We start from the raw sequence: 5,725 nt of genomic DNA, 5'->3' as shown, positions 1-5,725 counted from the left end.
GCACCTTTCAAACATTGTGTACTTTCCATTAATCTGCCAGTATCTGTACATGTCAGTTTCATGTCTGAATGAGCACCCTGGTTACTTTTTCATAAAAGTCACTATATTTGATGTTGCACAGTCCAGAACACTGACACGGGTACTAGAGAAGACCCACTCTACCTTCTGAGCCACTGCTGCCCCTTTGACTCTTTGTCCTTGTCCTGTTAGTGACAGCACAGAGAGCTACTATGACTGATCAGTGCTAGCATGTTCCTGGCTAGCTAGTGTGTTGGTGGTTAGTTGTAGTTTACCAACTCTGTGTAGTCACCATCTCATGAAGCTTGAAGAACCAGAAGGTTTGCAAAGACTTTCTGATGTGACTGGGCCTAAAACAACTCTTTAACCAGACCACTGCCAGCCAGCCAAAGGCACAGTGTGAAACGAATGCAAAGAATCAAGAGATGAAATGTGAACATGCTTATTTCACATGTGGTCAGGAGTTCCCTGTGTGTGCTGCAGCTGCAGATGAAAAAGCATTTCCTTTCATTTTTAGTGATGTGAACAACTCCACCATCCTCCTCCCTATCTCCTCCTGACCCCTGCAGCCTCGTCCTCACACACACACTCTCAGAGATCAAAGGCCTGTATTTGATTAGACTGATCTGTGATCAGTTGATATGAACACAGCAGGGATCACTGGTCTATTAGCATACCACAGATAACACGCACCACACACATGCACACACACACCTCTGATCTGCTGTTTGTTTATTTATTAGTGGTAGAAAAATCTAAACCCCATTAAACTAAATATTTAAAGTAAAAGGAAGACAACTATGATAATGAAGACTAAGGTTTAATAAACATCTAGACCCCATTAAGCTAAAATGATTCAACTAAACTGAAAAATTAAACTTAAAAATGTAACCTTAGTGACCCAACTCAAACAACTATATGACCCCACTGAGGGAGCAATATTTAAAACATTATAAAAAAGTATGTTTCACAACCTCTAACAGTGTTCATTTCCTTGTACAGAAGAAAAGCTGGTTAAACATGAATGTTATTATACATGACTATGAGGCTGAGTATTCTGGTGCAATTTCTGTTTTGTTTCTTGTTTTGAATTTGTCTTTCAGTATCACATCACACAGATGTTGTTGCTGTTGTTGCCTGTTTGATAGACATGGTCACTAGCTGCCTGCTGAGGATAAGTTGAGAAAGTTGTTTTCTACAGATCACTCCTCCACATCTTTAAAAACAAACACATCAACATTTCAGGAGAAGTAAAGACAGAATAAATGCTGATTCTTTGTAAAAGAAAGAACAACACTCAGTGAAATGGGTTGTTAGATTTAAACCCCCCCTGATGTGACAAAGACTCACTGACCAAATGCAGCACTCCACATCTTCACAACACTGGGGCCAGCAGACCACATGCACCTACACTGCACTTCAGTTGCCAGTTTATTAGGGTCACCTAAATAAAAGTAAGGCAGTCTAAAGCAGTGAGAATTCCCTCATACCCTTCTGTATGTAATCATTTCTGTAACTTTCTGAAACCAACAATCCAGCATTTGCATCCACTTCATACTATGACTGGCCAGCTGTGCAGAGGTGAGAGAGGAGCACCCTGAACATCTCTCTGTAGTTTTCTTTATTTTTTATTTGTTTCTCAACTACGTATCTGTGACATTTTAACATCTTTTTAGGTTTACTAACAATCCTAAAAATACAAACTTACAAAATTAAGTTTAGAAGTATAGATTTAACGGGCAGCTGTGGCTCAGGAGGTAGAGTGGTCATCCCCTAACCAGAGGTTTGGCAGTTTGATTCCCACTCTCCCCAGTCCACATGTTGGAGTGTCCCTGAGCAAGACACTGAGCCCCACATTGCCCTTGCTGGCCAGGCAGATACTTGGATAGCGCTGCCATCACTAAGGAATTGCCCCGTGCGGGACCAATAAAGGAATGATTATTATTATTACAAAATTAAGATAGCAGATACACTATACTTTTGAGCGCACCTTTATGGAAGCTGAAAACCATAATTCCAATGTTTGGCCACAAAAAATATAACACTCCTACACACACCAGAGATGTCTAGATATGAAATCTTTTTTATTAAATTACACACATAAATGTGAGCAACGCCTTTCGCATTGCGGTGACAGGTTAGGTTCTCATGGCTCAACAGTCACTGATCATTTGCTGGTCATACGTCATTTCAAATGCACAATATACTTATTTAAAATAATACAAAACTTTATAATAAAAATCAACATTATACAAAAGAAGATCTAAAATATTTACAAACATTCTGTATTACTCAATGGAAAACCCAGAATATATAGGAAAGATAGGTGTATCAACCCAAAGTTATTACATTACCATCATTATTTGCTCCACCTATTAGCTACTTCTGCTCTAAAGTTTCCTATTATAAGGATAAATATCTCTACTTCTAAAAAGCTCTTCATTTAAAGGGTTGGGCTCTACAGTGTTTAAAGTACTGTATGTATCCAATATGCTTATCTTTTCAGTACTTGTTTATTTGCATCACTTCCTCTCAGTTTTCACAAAACTCTTTTCAAACCTATAAGAGTTAAGGGTGGAAGCTGATTCATGTTTTTTTTTATCTATGTAGTGTCTGGCTGTAGCATAATCTACATTTCCATTCCTAATAGCACCTTTGTGTAACGTAGTGACGTTTGGTTTGGCTTGCATATGGCGACTGAACCAAACTTGACTAAAATGACAATTAAAATCATCAATCACACTTTCAGGGATGTGAGAAGGAGAGAAGGAACTGAAAAAGAACAGGGGAAGTATCAGATGCCTTTAGCACATGATGACTAAGAATGACTACACAACTGTTGCTTTTTATGTACATGGGAAAAAGTAAATTCTTATACTGGTTGTTGTTTTAACTGGTCTTACTGGCCTCTTATCTTGCATCAGTTTTCTTAAGGTCACAGAGAGTGAAATCCACAGAACAAGCAGACAGTTTATCTGTTTTTGTCCATAAATTTGTTTTTTCAACAAGCTGTAACATCAGATAACAGAATATTACTTCATACTGCACATATTCTTCTTCCATTGTTCCTTCTTTTTATTTTTCTTAACAGTGCAACAAAAGAAGCAATTAATTCAGCTTCTCATCGAGAAGTTTCTGGGCAGCAGAGGATACTGTTTTACAAATCAGGTTGTTGAAGCCTTTGCATGTAAACATCAAATAGCTTAATCATTTATTTGTTCATCTTTCATATTGTTAGGTTTTCATTTGTTGATAAAAATGTAATGCATTTTGCTTTCAAAGGTGACTTGTTTTAGTTGTGTTTTAGTTTTGTCATTGATCTTTTTGTGTTGATGGTTCACCTTCATGTAAATGACACATATTGTATGTGAACATCATTGAGATCCTAAGCTGCCACACTGTCCTCGTCGCTGATGTTGCTCTCCTCCATGTTTATTCTTGCCGGTCTGTGAGGGGCCAGCACTGAATGATAATGACAGGCGATATGTGCAGAGGAGTGAGACATTTTACAAAACACAAATTCTGACCGTTCTAACAGTGTATGGTCAGCAATCAGATATGAATAAGATCTAGGACCACATATATGGAAGTGGCCCAGATTTGGTTTGTTGACAAATCCAAGAAAAGATCAGATCTAAGTCACTTGGAGGGAAAAAAATCTGATTTTGGCCACTTAAGCAAGTAATGTGAATGTATATAAGACATAATGGACTCCCAGGTATTCTCATATCATAACCATAACCATATTTCCAGGAGGAAATATGACTTGACTTTATGATTGGTGTGTTTTTTGTTTGTTCATTTATTTATTGCAACATAAAGGCACTCGGAGTAGGTGGGAGGATGGGAACAGTAGCTGGTCACCATAATAACTGCGGAGTCATTAACAGGAAATACCAACAAACACACTCAGTATGTGTGTATGTAGTGCAGAGTTCCTGTCCGACATTTGCCCAAGCAGTTTGTTTACTCCACCACCGTCCTTCTGTCTGGAACTATTTTTTATCACAATACTTAAAATCAGACTGATGTAGTAAAGATCATGTTAATATAAAGTGTTTTCTTTGCCAAATGGGATGTACTTTTTGAGTTGAGGCAAATTTGGTGTATTCCTCCATTACACTAGCTTATTTGTTCAATAATGTTTAGAAACTTATAAACATTCTCCCATTTTTTTCCTCTTCTTCATGTCCCTCCATTCTTTTAAAAATGGTGGCTGGTTGAAGGTCTGGAATGAATCAGAGTGATTTGACATCTTCACCGACTCTTTCAGGTTAATATTCTTCCCCTGAACTTCAAATAAACACTGGCTGTTAATAAATTTAAACTACTTACAAAGTCATTGTTTACTTAACCCATAATAACACTGGATTTCAAATATTTGAATCACACAATCTTCTGTAAAATTTATTTTATGTGACAATTTTCACCAAACAAATGGATGTAGTAGTGTAGTAACTGCCAGTAGAAAAACTGATATGATAATACACTGAAGAAGGATGTATTATACTCTAGTTTAGTGTTAGTATTACTATTGTGTATGGTTTTACACTTTTACTTAATTTAATTTTCAGTATTTTGTTGCCTTGGTAACCAAAGGACAAAATAATAACAGCATAGTCTACAACCATTCTAACAGCTGTGTGAGGCCATACATATGCTTTGAGCTAAATGCTAATGTCAGTGCTTGTTCTACACTCAGTTGTCAGTTTATTAGGTACAGCAAGATAAAAATATGTTTAATACATTCCACAACTGGTCCAACCTCACATCAGTAAAAAGGATGGAAGGTAACAAAATCTATGTACAAGGTAAGTACAGTTTTGAAGAAGGCCTACTTCTGCTTTACTTGATTTACATTTTATGACTTTATTTGACAATTAGCCAAATTGCTACTTTCTTTTCATATTAAAAAATATACATGTAAAACAAGAACTCACAACATAAAAACAGACCCTGGGCCTGTGCTTAGGCCCATTCAGCAATCCATCCATAATCAAAGTATTGAACTAACTTTATAACACACAAACTTTATATACAGGTCTTAACTAAAACACTAAAGGTCTAAATGAGTTCTTTTTTTCAAGATGTGATGGAAGACTTGGCAAGGTTGATGCAGACAATTTCCTTCAACTTAGCCATTAATCAAATTATGTGAACCAAATGATATGGCCTAGTCAAACGTCTGGGTGGTTACCTGCTTTGTTGGTAACCCAGCCTTGTACCAGCTCATCACACACCGGCTATAGGCTATAATATTTATGATATTTAATTGTTTGTTTTTGAAGCTATGTATTTGTTGTTCAGACATGTAAATCAGATTACAGTCATAGAGACACAATTCACACTTCAGTGATAAATGAAGAGGAAACACCCAGAAACACACACACACACACACACACACACACACACTATGTTTTCATTCCTTGTGCGGACTTTACATTGACTTACAGTCATTTCCTGTAGAACTATCCTAACCTTAACCATAACCACTACTCACCTAATCCTAACCCTAAACCTCACCTTAACCTAACCTTAATCTCACCCTAACCCATGTTGCCACCCTAAAGTTCAGTGATTTCCTTGTGGTTAGCCAACTCCCCACAATGTGAGTGTTAACTGGTTTTGGTCCCCATAATGTGAGTAAAACAAAGGCACCACACACACACACACACACACACACACACACACACACACACACCACACA

The sequence above is a fragment of the Monopterus albus genome, unplaced genomic scaffold, assembly GCF_001952655.1.
Source record: "Monopterus albus unplaced genomic scaffold, M_albus_1.0 scaffold99.1, whole genome shotgun sequence".
Lineage (NCBI taxonomy): Eukaryota > Metazoa > Chordata > Actinopteri > Synbranchiformes > Synbranchidae > Monopterus > Monopterus albus.
The sequence above is the reverse complement of the archived record's forward strand: the minus strand, read 5'-3'. Positions refer to the sequence as shown.